We start from the raw sequence: 16,760 nt of genomic DNA, 5'->3' as shown, positions 1-16,760 counted from the left end.
GGTATTTGTCCCTCATTTCGTTTTCAGTTGAAAGGGTTTGTTGCGTTTAACTACACATCCGCCTGTCTTTTCGTTTTTAACCTACTTATCTTCATATTAAAACAATTCAAGTATGAATGACCAATGAAACAAAAGGGAGAAATGAAACACCAAGAAATGGGAACGGAAAAGGATGTCAAGTTTTGTTTTGATAATATGCCGATATTATCTTCTCAACGCTCAATTTTGAAGCTAACTACAGAAACTGAATATATTCTTGTAAAACAAAAAAAAGGTTTATTGCATTCTTCAATTATTCTTATGCCGGACAATGAGAGATAACACTGGTGTTGTAATAAAGAGAAAAAAACAATTGTTAACCCTTGTGATGTTTTTTTCATAAGACATATGGAAGAGTCTCTTCGTCAGCAACCGAGAAATTATGATGGGAATTAAAATTGTCTAATTTTTAACATATCTCTTTTGTTAATCCCATTTAATATAATTTATTCTCTAATTTTCCGTTCCCACATTTTGTTATTATCATTAAATGGATATGACCTACTTTTTGAGGGCAAAATTTATTAGAATGGGTTAAATTAGGGACTTTATGAATTCATATGTAATGAACAAATAGCATACATATAATGTGAGACAAAACTGTATAATAATTGAAATACACCATTTTCATTTGCATATAATCTTTGAAAAAAAAAAACTTATGGAACTATATATTCACTTACCTAAAAGCTTTAAGCAGTTTTATTATACCAGCATATTCTTAATTTATCTGTAAGTAAAAGATAAAGAAATCAATTAATAAATTATATATATTTAATGGCTATCAGTGGTGATTAGAAAATATTTTAAGGGATTTTCAAAGCTATTATCGTAGAGCACGGTACTCTTGAAACAAATTTAAATGGAAGGTGCTTACACCTGAGAAGTCTTTGCGGATTCTGAAACCAAAATATTAATAGATGAGAAAAATCAAAAAAACAAAAAATCGCCGGAGCGCTCTTTAAATAAATCGTCATTCAAATTGACATTTTTAAGGGTTTTAGGTTTTCACTAAAGCAAATGTTGTAGCTATGAAAATTTTCTACAAGATTGGCTTTTATGATATCTTCGTAGTTTTTACAGTTATTGAGGTATAGAAGTTCAAATTAGGACAATGGATTAACTGTATCGCCTCCTTATATTACAATGTTATGTACAGTGCACCTTAACTAACTTTAAATGAAACCCGCTTACACCAGGGAAGTTTTTGCGGATTCTGAAACAGCAATGTTTATAGATGAGAAAAATCCAAATCAATAATAAATTGCGATCAAAGATCACATTTTTATGTTTATACCCTACACCACACTGTGGTAAGGGGTATTATGTGTTAGTGCATTTGTATGTAACATGCCTAAGGAAAAGAGATAGACCCATAGTTCCTTCTAGGGATATGCATAGAATCACTTTCTGAGTCGATTTATGCAACGTACAGGTGGCATTTATTGTTCGATTTGGCTGAAAATTGGGGAAGATCATTTTTATACCCTACACCACTATGTGGGGAGGGTATTATAAGTTGGTTTTGGGCAAAAAGTTTGTAACGCATCGAAATAATGGTCGTAGACCCATACTTATATATACCAAAATGAATGTCTCGACGAGCTGAGTCGATCTGGCTATGTGTGTCCGTCCGTAGTCCATCTAAACCTTGTAATCATGCTACAGGTCGCAATTTTGATCGGATCGTCACGAAATTTTGGATATTGATGGGGGTTCCGGAGGGCAAGAAGCCTATTGATTTTGGTGATGGTCGGATAATATTTAGGGGTCGGAAAGGGCAAAAAACTTAGGTGAATAAAAAGACAACGTTTTTTCCAAGGCGAATATCTCAGCTTCTGTATGGGGTATACCAGAAGCAAAAGTAGAAAGTAGAAAATATAACCTTTCTAATGATGTAAAGCTGGTGCTCGTAGGTGATCAAACAACGAAGATATCACAATACTAGCAAATAAAACCCCAATTTTAATGTTTGCGATTTTAATTATATTGACGAATATCACAGTTTTGGTTGGAAACTTTCCAAAAGCAAAGCCAGACTATGAAAGTAGAAGATCCCGTCTTTCCAATTATGTAAACTAGGTCGGCGTAGGTAACCAAATGAAGGAGATATCGCAATAGTCGGTAATACATCCCATTTATCATTTTTTTGGAAATCACGCTACAGGTCCCAATTTTGATCGAATCGAGGGTTAATGGGGGTCTCACAGAGCAAGAAGCCTATTGATTTTGGTGATGGTCGGATAATATTTAGGGGTCGGAATGGGCAAAAAACTTATTTGGAGAAAAGTCAACATTTTATTTCAAAGCCAATATCTCTGTTTCTTTAAGATGTATATCAAAAGCAAAACCTGGCAAGGAAAGTAGAAAATATCACCTTTACAACGATGTAAAGTAGGTTGTCGTAGGTGGTAAAATAGCAGAGATATGGCAATAGCCGATAATGCATCCCATTTTCCGATTTTTTTGTAATCACGCTAAAGGTCGCAATTTTGATCGGATCGTCACGAAATTTTGGGGGTTAATGGGGGTCCCACAGAGGAAGAAGCCTACTGATTTTAATGATGGTCGGATAATATTCAGGGGTCGGAATGGGCAAAAAACATATTTGGAGAAAAGTCAACATTTTATTTCAAAGCCAATATCTCTGTTTCTTTATGAGGTATATCAAAAGCAGAACCTGGCGAGGAAAGTAGAAAATATCACCTTTACAATGATGTAAAGTAGGTTGTCGTAGCTGCTCAAACAACAGAGATATCGCAATAGTCCGTAATGCGTCCCATTTTCCGATTTTTTTGTAATCACGCTACAGGTCGCAATTTTGATCGGATCGTCACGAATTTTATGCGGGTCCCACAGAGGAAGAAGTCTATTTATTTTGGTGATGGTCGGATAATATTCAGGAGTCGGAATAAGCGAAAAGCTTATGTGGAGAAAAGTCAACGTTTTTTTTTCTTATGCGAATATTTCCGCTTCTAGTAAGAGTATTCCAAAAGGAAAGCCCGCCAATGGAAGAAGACGCAAAGTATGTTGGCGTAAGTGGGCAAACAACCGAGATATCGCAAAATATATTATAAAATATAATATATCCAATATATTATAAAATATAATATATCCAATTTTTCCATTTTTTGTAATCATGCTACAGGTTGGAATTTTGATCGGATAGTCACGATTTTTTGGGGGTTGATGGGGGCCCCACATAGGAAGATGCCTATTGATTTTGGTAATAGTCGGATAATATTTATGGATCGGAATGGGGAAGAACTCATGTGGAGACAAATTCAAAATTTTATTCTTTGTGAATATATCGATTTCTAGCAGGGTTATTTCAACGGCAAAGCCTGTCAATGAAAGAAGAAAATATTACCTGTACATTGGTGTAAAGTAGGTTGGCGAAGGTGGCCAAACAAGGGATATACCACAATAGTCGGTAATGCATCCAATTCTTCCATTCTACAGGTCAAAATTTTGATCGGATGGCCACAAAATTTTGGTTGCTTATGGGGGGGGTCCCAGAGAGAAAGAGGAAAATTTTTTTGATTAAAAACCAAAATATGTTTTGTGGTAGTCGGATTATGTTCCCTAAAATAAATGTTTACCAGTGAAAAGCTTATGCACAGGGGTAGTGGTGTAGGGTATCACATGGTCGGCCCCGTCCCGACTATAGCCTTTGCTCACTTGTTATAGCCTAATGAAGAACGCTATTGCTTTTGGTGAAAATCGGTTCAGATTTGGATATAGCTCCCATATATATTTTCGGCCGATTTGAGGTATTTGATGCACCAAACACGCTGTATCTGTCCAATTTTGATGAAATTTGGAATGTGTGATGAAATTAGGTCTATAGATAAATGTGCCAAACTATATCGTAATCTGTTCACATTTGGAATTAGCTCCCATATATATTTTACCTATTCACAGTGGTGTAGGGTATCATATAGTCGGCCCCGCCCGACTTTGATCCTTTCCTTACTGGTTTTTTTAGGTTTTCATGATTTTGCTTGGAAACCGCAAGTCCCATCGAAATGGGACTAAAGACATTTGAAAATTTTCTAGAAGATTGGCTATTTGGACCAATATAAAAGAAGTTGTGAATATTTTTGTGCATACAGTTTTTACAGAATTCAACTTTTTCAAGGCGCGATATCTCTAGAACCTTTACTCAAAAAATCTGTAAATATACTAGAATGTTATGCTGATGAGCAGCATCACCACAGCAAAAAATAAAGGAAACTCAGAAATCCCCATATATATTTTAGATATCAGTGATGACGAAATTTGGGTCCTTCAGTGGTTCTTCAACATTTTCGGTATTCGTTAGTCTTCTTCGTCAGTTTTATAGCAAGATCAAGAATGGGTTACTAAACCGAATCCTCAGTCAAAGCATTTTGGGGTTTAAATGTAGATCCCCACGGAGAGATCAGTTTTTATTAGACAAAGAGTAATAGCCAGTCAGGACAGTGACTTGTGAAAAACTAAAAACTCGATTGTCGGTTAGTCGATAATTTGAGAGTGTTCTAAAAGTCGACTTTTGATTAATCATTAACCGCCGAAAACCGATTATAATCGAATATAATCGGCCATTTTCGTTGATGCGATCAGTGATAATTACATGTATAAAATGTTCCGTCAATTATGCGGTTTTAGCACATCCAATAGTCAACTACGACTAATGGTCGACCACGATTAATAGCCGACTACGAATAATAAGCTTTGTTCCTTTACTTTTTTAATGGTAAAAGAGAAAAGTGTCAAAATTGCTCAAAATTGCTCAAAAAATGGTAAGGAAAAATGGTAGATCTGGTAGCAATGTCAAAAAGAAATATAAAAAATCAATTTTCATCTTTTATTTCGCAGTTTTTAATTTAGTTTTGTCAGCGTTCGACTTTTTCTTCCGTTTTTCGTCCATTATTTTCTTCATTGTGAAATAATCGTCAAACAAAAGTCGAAAAATCAGTTCTACAATTTTTTACCTGCAGAAATTTGTCTGATAGCCTGTGGTAGAAGAGAAAGGCATATGCGCTCTCTCTCCTCTCTCACCCTCTTAAAAATTGCTGCCAGTTTGACCACTTTTTGGGGTTAAGGAACGCTTTACAGATTAAAAATGGTAACAAAGGATAAAAATGATAACCTCAGGTAAGTAAAGGAACACAGCTATAATAGACTACGACTAATGATTGACTACGAATAAAGACCTGGGTACATAAGCTGCCTCGCCTGCTTACCTTGCTTGCTTCTGATAAAATAATAAAAAAGAATAGGGCACCCTAGTTCGAAATGACATGAAGCAGGGAAGCAAGGCAATCAGGCGAGGCAGCTTATGTACCCAGGCCTTAATAGTTGACACCGTCTTCCGAAAGTCGACTAATAAATTTTACGTATCCCTAGATGACAGCCCTAGCATAGGTATACGGAACATTGGTGTTATGTATGTTTTTATACCCTCCACCATAGTATGGAGGGTATATTAAGTTTGTCATTCTGTTTGTAACACATCGAACTAATCATTTGCGACCCTATAAAGTATATATTCTTGATCAGGATAAAATTCTAAGCAGCGTTCGAAAACTTACATTAAGGTACCGTACAATAACGTTTTGTAGCGTACCTAGCATGAAAAGTTACACTACGATAAGGTACAGTACATGTACACAAACTTTAAAAAAAATTTTAGCGTTTGTGTACATGTACCCAACGAAAATCGTAGCGTACATGTTTGGTACGCAACCACCATTGTAAAGTAACAACCACGTACCCAACCGAAATGGTTGGGTACGTACGTTATAAATGTTGCGTGTACATTAAAAAACCACGTAGCGTACATCATTATGTACCGTAAAAAACAAATAGAGGTTGCGTACACCTGAGTGATGTTTATGAACAGGTTGCGTACACCTGAGTGATGTTTATAAATAAATACTAAATATGAATGGCATGAGGAAAAATACAACCATAAAAATAAGAGTGAATATCGTATAAATAAAATACAAAATATATTTATTTATATTTAACCAGTAAATATGAAAACATTTATTTATTTTATAAAAAATTAACGAATATATAAAAGATTAACACATGTGAGAAAGCTCAACTTTCATAATTGAAATCCCCATTGACTTTTACCATTAATATATGTTCAAGATTTGTTGCTGACATGCGGTTGCGCTGATCAGATAATATGTATTTCATAGCAGAAAATAAGCGTTCCACACTTAATTGGGTTAACTTTATTACCTGTACAATGTTATCAATCTCACTGATGATGGTATTCTGAGAGTACCAAAATGCTATTATATTTTCATTTAGTCGCAATCTTGATTGCAGCACATAAGTGGCAAAATCAGCTTCTAAATTGTGTAATTTAGATGAACTCGGAATTTCTGTGGTAGGATCTATCATTTGCAGATAATCGGAAAAAGATTTGGCTGCATGTGGTCTGCTCGGTGATGGAGTTTCCTCTAATATTGGGTGGCTTGTATTGTGTTCTGAAACATAAAAGATGATTAATATAAATAAATATGCATTGTTTTGGTTTACTTAAGCAAACTTACCTTCTGTTGAGATCATGCGTTTATATAACGATAGTATGTAGTTCTTCGCCCTTTGTTTTTGTTCGCACGTTAAGCATACTTTGATTCGTGGATCCAAGAACACAGCTGCGTTAAACAGTTCATTTGCTAAAAGTTTATCCTTTCTTATCTTCAAGGACTCCTTGAGAAGGTTTTAATGTTGCTATCCGGTAAAGCGTCAATTTGAAATGTTATATCCATAACAATAATGTATAGTTCACTATAGCACAACTGTTCGCTTTGTAACTTAATGGTAGCATTGTAAATAGGTTTAAATAGTGCCAAGAATTCAGTTGCGAAAGACCATTTTTCAGATTCAAGAAATAAATCAGGATAATCCTTGCTTAATGTTTTTATAATATCCTTCATTTCCAGGATTCTTTCAATTATTTTATATGTTGAATTCCAACGTGTTGCACAATCAATGATAGGTTTTTTGTAGAGTTCACTTCTTAGAAAATTTAAAATCATTTTACCACGAATCGTATCTTATCGACATTGTCTTTTATTGCCGACTGTTTCAGAACATCGTTTACACACAGTTGGAGAGTGTGAGCACCACAAAGAATGCTAGTAATTGTGTTAGATGAGATGTTAAAATCAATTGATTCAATAGCTATTCGGCAATCGATATAATCTTCACCTTCTTCGAAATCCACGGCATCATTATCTATCGACAATTGCACCAGGATTCGTACAGTTTTGAGCATATTTGATCCGTTGTCGGCTGTAATCGTTAAAATATTACGTAAATCAACATCATATTCCTTTAGAACATCCAATATAACTGTTTTTAAATATTCAGAAGTGTGACTTGATCTAAGTTCCTTTATAGCCAACGTTTTAACAACGATTTTACCATGTTTAATGTATTGAACAACATACTTAAGTCCAGCCTTGTTGCGACATCCATCTTAAGGGAAAATAATATCCCTTTAAGATCGTTTGAGATTTCCGTTTTAATATTTTTTGAGAAAGCGATAATTCGTTCCATTACGTTATGTTCATTTACCGTTATCCCGGGTACACTTAAAACAGGTTCTATAAGAACTTTGAAGGCTTTATCTTCGGCCATATGTAAAGGACGTTCATTTTTTGTAAAAAGTTCCACCAATGCTGTTTCAATATTTTTTGGATTCACACTATTTTAATAATACTTTGAGGACACTTTTTTCTTTTACGTTTTCCCGCTATTGATCAATATAGTTCGCATACAACTCGCGATGCACATTTTTCATATGTCGCTCTAAATTTGCGGAATGCCAATTTAAAACATTGTTGACGCAATTTTGTAAATTACACACGGTTTGATTTGATTCGTTTGTACTGAACATACATATCACGAAGAACAACATTTTTTGGTCTTGGCATTTTTATAATTATTTTCACTTAACGTTTAAAAATGAACTAAATAGCATTGCCGGGGTTTTTTGCATATATAGTTTGCAAAAAATGATTTTTCTTAAAAATTTAAATTACCAGCAACTATTCCAAAGGGTTTTCTCGAAATTTTCCGTAAATTGTACAGTAAGAATACGATTGTAACAAACTCAAAAACTAGATCATTCATGTGGTACCTGAATGGTTATATAACTCCGATAATTCTACCTGTAAACAAACTTTAAAAATATAGCAGACCCAAAGAACGGATGTTGCCTTCACAGCTAGGTACCAGTCCTTGGGTACCTCAACGCCAATTCATAATTTGGAAAAACACAAAAAAACAAAAAGTAATTCTTAATGTGGTGTTGTAACATTTCTTTTTGTAAAATGATGTTTATACTGAAAACAACTTACTTGAAACTGTTCTTCGATGCTTCCTTGACATTGCTAAAATATTGAAAATGAACCACATGTTTTCACAATACAAATGATACGATTTTTAATAATAAAAAACTCCTCCAAAACCTACAGCCCTATAGCAACCCTTCTGAAAACTGTCAAGATTTTAGATATATTTGATGAGAGCGTTTTGTTTAGGCATTACTAACTTCTTGCATATGTATTTATGACATTTAAATAAGGTCATTTATCGTCCTAATTGATTGAAGATACATATTCATTTATATTTACTTGTATTTCATTTGTATATATTCCACAAAAATTAAAGTTAATATTTTTAATACCTTATTACCCAAACAAATGTAAGTGTACCCTACCAACACTTTCTTTCTAAAGGTACATTATGATGTACTCTACGTGGTTTTTTAATGTACGCGCTGATGTACGCATCATTTTCGGTTGGGTACGTGGTTGTTACATTACGATGGAGGTTGCGTACCAAACATGTGTGTTTGACGAACTTTTCGAATCTCGTTGGGTACACGTACACAAACACTAAAATTAATTTTTAATGTTTGTGTACGTGTACATAAACTTTATAATTTTTTTTAGTGTTTGTGTGCATGTACGGTACCTTATGATAAGGTACTGTTTGTTTCCGAACACTGATTCTAAGACGATCTAGCCATGTCCGTCTGTCCGTCTGTTGTAATCACTCTAGCGCAATAATTGAGATAGAGTGCTGAAATTTTGCACCCGAGGGTCTTTTTTCCATAGGCAGGGCTATATCGGTCCACTTTTTGGCCGAACTTAACGACTTTTAACTTGTTTTGTTTCGTTTTTATAGAGGATATGGAGGGTATATTAAGTTTGTTTTTCCGTTTGTAACGCATTGAAATCATCATTTGCGACCCTATCAAGTATATACAGTGACTGTCACTGAAAATGATGCAACCTGAAATAAAAAATGTAAACGTTGATAACTTGAAAACGAGTTGAAATTTTTTTAACAATTCAAAAAACAAAACGAGAACAAACAATGAGCATTTTTAAATTGAGCATTGTAAATAATGTACCACAATAATCGATTAATAATTTCCAAATTGTTAGCTTTTTACACCACTTTAGTAATCAGAATTGTCGGATAATTGGTCCCCTATCGTTTTCAGAAAATAACTTCAAAAACTAGAAATTTCTAGCCAAATTGCTTACAAAGGGACACTAACTACGATTATGCCAAAATTACGTCAGGAACATCATTCTTTCTGTCGGAATCAATGACAAGATTCCGACAGAAAGAATTCCTGACATGATCGTAGTTAGTGTCCCTTTGTAGGCAATTTGGCTAGAAATTTCTAGTTTTTGAAGTTATTTTCCAAAAAATGACTGAAAAATATTATATTTTGAATTGTTAAAAAATCCCAACTCGTTGCGAAGTTATCAACGATTACATGTTTTATTTCATGTTGCATCATTTTTAGTGACAGTTACTGTATATTCTTGATCAGGGTAAAATTCTGAGTCGATCTATGCATGTCCGTCCGTCTGTGGTAATCACCCTAGCATCCACAAGAATGGAGATATGACGCTGACATTTTGGAAAGATGCGTCTTTTGTTGGCAGGCAGGTCAAGTTCGATGATGGGCACGTTTTGGTATAGCCCCCTTATAACGGTACCGCCCGATTTCAGGTATTTTGACGTTTTTAGTCATAATTTCAAACCAAATTAGCTATAATTTGTCATTTAGAGTTCCTAGTGGTCAACAAACTTATATTCCAAAAATTATGGGCATAGGTCCACGTTTTGGTATAGCATCCAGATTTTCGGTATTTTGAGGATTTTAGCTACAATTTTTAACCGAACTAGCTGTAATTTGACATTTGAGGTTCTCAGTGGCCACGAAATTACTCCACCAAAAGCCTCAACATAGGTCATGTTTTGGTATAGCCCCCACAGAACGGTACCTCCCGATTTGCGGTATTTTGAAGGTTGTGGCCTCAATATTGCACCGAAATGGCTGAAATTTGGGATTTAATCTTCATTTGGGGTATAAAACTTTCCATATGAATTTTGACGGTATAGGTTCACGGCTTCATAAAGTCCTCCTAGAACGGTACTTCCCTATTTTCGGTATTTTGAAGGTTGTGGCCTCAATATTCCACCGAAACGGCTGAGATTTAGTATTTGGTCTTAATTTGGGGTATAAAACTTTCCATATGAATTTTGACGGTATAGGTTCACGCCTTCATATAGCGCCCATAGAACTGTATCCCCCGATTTTCGGTATTTTGAAGGTTGTGGCCTCAATATTCCTCCGAAATGGCTGAAATTTGTTTTTTTAGTCTTCGTTGGTGTTATAAAACTTTCTCCCAGAAATGTGTCGGTATAGATCCACCCCTTAACGGTACCTCCCGATTTTCGGTATTTTCAAGGTTATGTCCACAATAATCCATCGAAATGGCTGAAATTTGGTATTTAGTCTTCGTTGGGGGTTTTCAAAGTTCCTCTCTAAATATGTCGGTATAGGTTCACTCCTTCATATAGCCCCCACAGAACGTCACATCCCAGTTTTCGGTATTTTGAAGTTTGTGACCTCAATATTCCATCGAAATGGCTATTTAGTATTCATGGAATTTGGTATTTAGTATTCTTCATAAACGAAAGGAAACTAATTGTTCAGTTTTACTTCAATACAACTCGTGGTGGAGGGTATAACAAGTTCGACGACTTTTTACTTGTTGTTTTTTTTTTCTTTTTTGCAAAACATAGCTTTGGAGAAGTATAATTTCTTCTAATGATTGTCATCCGTTTAATTTAGAATATGTGTGTCATAGTTTGTTTCCAACGTCCCACACACATACACATACCCACAACCATACACAAATAATTGCACTTTGCTATGCACTCATGCATATGGCACACTGTGTGCATAAGCAACACCAACAGCCAACATTACCCACAATTCCCGAAGATATGGCAGTCAGTCTGCTAGCCTTTGACTCACATTTACACCCGCACACAACAGCATATTTAAGCGCGTCTGCTTTAGGGCGTGACTTTTCGGAAACTCTATTTGCTTTTTATGCAATTTATTTCCGTTCATCTTTTACTAGTTTCATTTTTTGCATTTTTTTCTTTCTTGTCTGTTGGCTGCATTGTCTGGAACTATTATTTTTTTTTGTTCGGGTTGCTTTGTCGGTCGGCTGTGTTTGGCGGTCTGCCTTTAGTGTCTTTTTGTTGCATTTGTGTAGATCTGGAATTTATCCGCATTGCATTTTTGTCGGTGGTCTCGTTATTTGTTGTCGGTGCTATTGTCGCTGTTGTTGTTATTGTTGCTCTTGTTTATGATGATGTCTGCTATATTTGACCTGCAACAATTAGCACAATTTCTATGATGATGATGGCTTTGATGCAGCAAAACATTTTTCGTTTGTAACAAAAGATGCACAGAGAGAAAATAGGCTTATGTCTCATAAATATTTTTATAATTACAATTTTAATATTCCAATAACTATTATTCACATTTTTTAAGACTACCTTATGGATTAAATTTACATTATTACTGCACTGAGTCAGTGCACCATTTCCGTCAACTTGATAAGAACTCGTTTGAATTTTAAAGGTATATGACGTTTTCGACTTTTACAAGTTGTTGATCGTCGAACACACTTTAAACATCTAAACATCATCAAATCTTCCAATTTCTCACTGTTTGTTTTCTCCGACTGATTTCGGGCTATTGACTATGAGGGGAAAGTCGCCTGGTCTGTGGCTTGTGAAAATTTTACTGCAACGTAAACAAATTAATTAGTACACTTGGTTGGTTGGTTAGTTAGTTATGGTTTTGTATTGGTATTGTTGTCTGTCTGGTCATTTGTTAATTATTTTTCTAGGCCATTTCTTGTTCTTCTTCTCGTCTGTTGTTTATGCATGCAGTTTCTGCATAACGTTAGAAGTTCAACGACTTTGTGTAGTGATGTGTTTAAAAGCATAAAGAATATGAGACGATAGTTTCATATTTATATGTGTATTTCACAATTATATCTCACTTAGCCCTATAAAAATAATAGTTTCCCATGAACATCTCAGAAGCGACAGGGGAGATATTATATCAAGACAAATAAGAACGGCGTTAAGTTCGAGCAGGCCCTCCACCACGAGTTGTATTGAAGTAAAATGGAACGATTAGTTTCCTTTCGTTTATGAAGAAGACTAAATACCATACTTCAGCAAGTTCGGTAAAACAATGTGGCTAACCTTCAAAATACCGTAATTCGGGAGGTACCATTCCATGGGGGCTATATCAAATCGTCGATCTATACCTACAAATTTCTGGCGGAAAGTTTTTAGACCCAAAGAAGACTAAATACCAAATTTCCGATATTTCGGTAAAACCTTTAAAATATCGAAAATCAAGAGGTACGCTTCTATGGGGTATATAGGAAGACGTGGACCTATACTGATAATTCTCTTGTGGAATATTTTATAACCCCATGGAAGCCCAAATAACAAATTTCAGTCTTTCGGTGGCATATTGACGTTACAACCTTCAGAATTACGAAAATCGGGGGGTATCGTTACATGGGGGCTAAATCGAAACGTGGACCTATGCCAACAAATTTCAGTTAGAAAGGCTTTTACCTCCACCAAAGACTAAAAGCAAAATTCTATCATTTCGGTGGGTTACTGTGGCCACAACCTTCAAAATGCCGATAATCGGGAGGTACCGTTCTATGGGGGCTATATGTTTCAGGTGGAAATTTTGTACACCCAACGAAGACTAAATACCAAATTTCAGCCATTTCGGTGGAATATTGAGGTAAAAATATCTAAAATTGGGATGTACCCATATGAAGGCGTGGACATAGACCGACAACGAGGACTAAATACCAAATTTCAGACATTTCGATGGATTATTGGGGCCACAGCCTTCAAAATACCGAAAATCGGGAGGTACCGTTCTATGGGGGCTATATTAAGGCGTGAACCTGCGCCGAGAAATTTCTGGGGGAAAGTTATATACCCCCAAAGAAGACAAAATACCAACTTTCAGCCATTTCGGTGGGTTATTGTGGCCACAACCTTCACAATACCGAAAATCCGGTCGTACCGTTATGTGAAGGCTATATGAAGGAGTGGACCTATACCGACAAATTTCATATGTGACGTTTAATACCCCAAATAAAAATCAAATAACAAATTGCAGCTATTTCGGTGGTATTTTGATGCCACAACCTGCAAAATACCGAAAACCGGGAGGTACCTTCCTCTGGGGGCTATGTGAAGACGTGGGCCTATACCGACAAATTTCAAGTGCAGAATTTTGTACCCGCAACGAAGAGTTAGTACCGACTTTCAGCCTCTTCGATGGGATATTGAGACCACAACCTTCACAATACCGAAAACCGAGAGGGACCGTTCTATGGGGATTATATAAAGACGTGGACCTGTACCTAAAAATTTCAGGTGGAAATTGTTATACCCCCATCCAAGACTAAATCCAAAGTGTCAGCAATTTCAGTGGGATATTGAGGCCACAACCTTCACAATACCGAAAATCCGGTCGTACCGTTATGTGAAGGCTATATGAAGGAGTGGACCTATACCAACAAATTTCATATGTGACGTTTAATACCCCAAATAAAAATCAAATACCAAATTTCAGCCATTTTGATGGGATATTGAGGTCACAACCTTCAAAATACCGAAAATCGGAAGGTATCATCCTATGGGGTCTATATTATACCTCCAATGAAAATTGCTGTCAGCCATTTCGATTTGATAATGACGTTGGCAACTTCAAAATTCTGAAAATCGGGAGGGACCGTTCTCTTTGGGGTATATGAAGACGCGGATCTATACCGACAAAATTCAATTGAAAATGTTATACCCCTAACGAAGACTATATACCAAATTTCAGCCATTTCGGTGGGATATTGTGCCACAAAATTCAAATTTTTGAAAATGGTGAGGTACCGCTCTATGGGGGCTATATTAAACATGGACCGATATAGTTCACTTTCAATACAAAACATCATAGGAGTGATGGGAACTTCTATACTAAATTATCAAGCTCTATCTTAAATATTTGTGTCTTGATTCCAACAGGCAGACGTACGGAAGGACAGTGTTGTTGTTGTTTGTTTGTAGAAAGATTTTTTTACAGATAAGAAACTTGGTTTTTTCACAATTCTACACAAATTGCCTGTATATCGCACAGAAACCTGTACGAAAGGAAAGCAGTCACTCACTTCCGTCTAAAAATGCGTTCATGTATTTCGGAAACTAACGTGCGACTGCCGTTACGTATCCTATGCGAAATACTACTAATTTGAATGTACATTTGTACAACTATGTTCCATAAATGAGAGCCAAATGAGAAATGAAAACAAAATCCACATATACATACAAGCATTGGAATATGTGTGATTTGTTTTGTTTGAAAAATAAAATGTGTCGGTATTTTGAATTATTTTATTTTATTGATTTCTTCAAAATAATGAATGAAACCGCCATTAAAACGTGTCTATAACATTTTTATAACATATAACATTTTTTTTTTTTTTTTTTTTTTTTTTTTTGTTTCAAGAATGTGTTGCATAAATTTGTTTTAAGATTTTCGGTGTTATTCGCGAGTTTACGTTCTACTCGGCAGCTACAAAGCAAGTGAGTGATTTTGACATTCTCTTTCTATAAGAGGCAGTCCTTTCGAAATACACAAACCCAAATTTAATGGAAAAGTGTACGTTTACGTGTTATTTCGTGTGGCTTGTCGGTCGCATAGATTTCCGTTTCGAAGGCGTTTACGTGAACAGAAAATGATTTTTTTCCACTTCCGAAGCGCAAAAAACCTTTCGGTCGACATACATGAACAGGCTGTTAGATTCAGTAGGCAAATTCGACTTCTGTACGACACTATTCCGCACATTCCGGAACCGTGCAGATGCCGCATCAGAATTCGGTCCGTTTTCGGTACGAAAAAATATACGTTCCTATGTTGTCTTTGGAGTAACGCAAATATCATCATTCGTACATCTTTCAGTTATCTAGGCAACTGATTTGATCATTTCTCACTCTCTCTGTCTCCCTCTCTCTCTAGATCATGATAATTTTTCTTGACGGAACTGCATCAACAACATCTTCTTTTGCTGATGCACCGGTAAAATCTTTGTCTCCTCATGAAAGGGGTCCACTGGTGTCTTGTATATGTAGATATTCCTCCACCGCATAGCGCTAACATTTGTATACCACATTGGCGCGGCATAGCTTAACACATACTGCCCTGTTGCTTTGTAATTGGTCAACAAGGTTTCTTTGTCAGTACACCAAGTAAAATACGGCTGAAGGGAAGTCTTTTCTATGTCCTGCAACGTTGACGTTTAGCCAACAGAGAAACAACTTCTCATCATGGGGAGGAGTAGTGCCTCTAGGATCTTCGTTGCTAACGACAGTCCTGTATGTTTCAGTACTGGGACCACCTAGCCAACTTTCCAGGCTTCTGGTACAATGTAGGTGTGTAACGATAAATTGAGGGCACTCGTCAAATACTCACCTTCGGGTTCACCCAGTTACTAAACCATTACCATTTTAATTACATGTGGGCCCAACACTTTCGATGAGTTAGCATTTCTACAAAGTTGCTTATCGTAAATTGTGGTGGTACTCCCCTGCTAAAACATTTAAAACTCGTCTGGGATGAAGTCTTCTCTATGTGGATGAGTTCGCATTTCGGATAACACCTGCAACATTGCTCATCGTAAATTGTGGTGGTACCTCCACAGATGAGAGGACACTTATACCGCATAGCACACTCTATCACTCTCAAGTGCTCTACAAATTGCACCTCTTCGAATCTGTCACTGTCACGACGTTGAAAGTAACGTGGCATTGCTTCAGGTGATCTATTCACTTTTTCCCCTTATGCCCGCCTACTAGCCTGTTGACTTATTTAATTCTTGGGTTTTCACGGTTCGTACCAAGAAGCTCATCACACTTATTTGCTAATCCCACTATGTAGTCATTTTATTGGGCCTTCGTATAACTTTTGCACCAGTATGCCAGGAAGCATGGACTTGTCCACGGAAAACATAATATCGCTGTAAACAGGAACACAACAAACAGCAACGGTATACATTTCCAAAGGATCTTCCAACAGACCCTAAACTGCACTTAGACACAAATGTTGAACTTTTGTGGGAGTGGTACTCTAAGGTAAGGACCATATGGACACGTCTTAAAGTGAACTTATCCGAAATTTTGAGTGGGAGGCAACCGAAGGAGTGAACAAATATAGTCCATATTCCTGATATATATCTGGTAGATATATTAGGATGTGTAAAGCATGGACCTAATCGGTCACTCCCTTC

The 16,760-nt window shown here is 36.1% G+C and overlaps 1 long non-coding RNA gene across 1 annotated transcript in view; it reads right to left on the bottom strand.

Moving 5' to 3' along the window:
- The window catches only part of LOC141394811 (uncharacterized), a 248,386-nt gene that overhangs the window by 153,275 nt on the left and 78,351 nt on the right, over nt 1-16,760 (bottom strand). Inside the window, exon 2 of the long non-coding RNA XR_012410492.1 lies at nt 723-769. This is a non-coding gene — a long non-coding RNA (uncharacterized lncRNA). The remainder of the gene's footprint in view (nt 1-722; nt 770-16,760) is intronic.

This window comes from Musca autumnalis, unplaced genomic scaffold (assembly GCF_047663935.1).
Source record: "Musca autumnalis isolate F117 unplaced genomic scaffold, ASM4766393v1 scaffold_2, whole genome shotgun sequence".
Taxonomy (NCBI): domain Eukaryota; kingdom Metazoa; phylum Arthropoda; class Insecta; order Diptera; family Muscidae; genus Musca; species Musca autumnalis.
The sequence above is the reverse complement of the archived record's forward strand: the minus strand, read 5'-3'. Positions and strand labels throughout refer to the sequence as shown.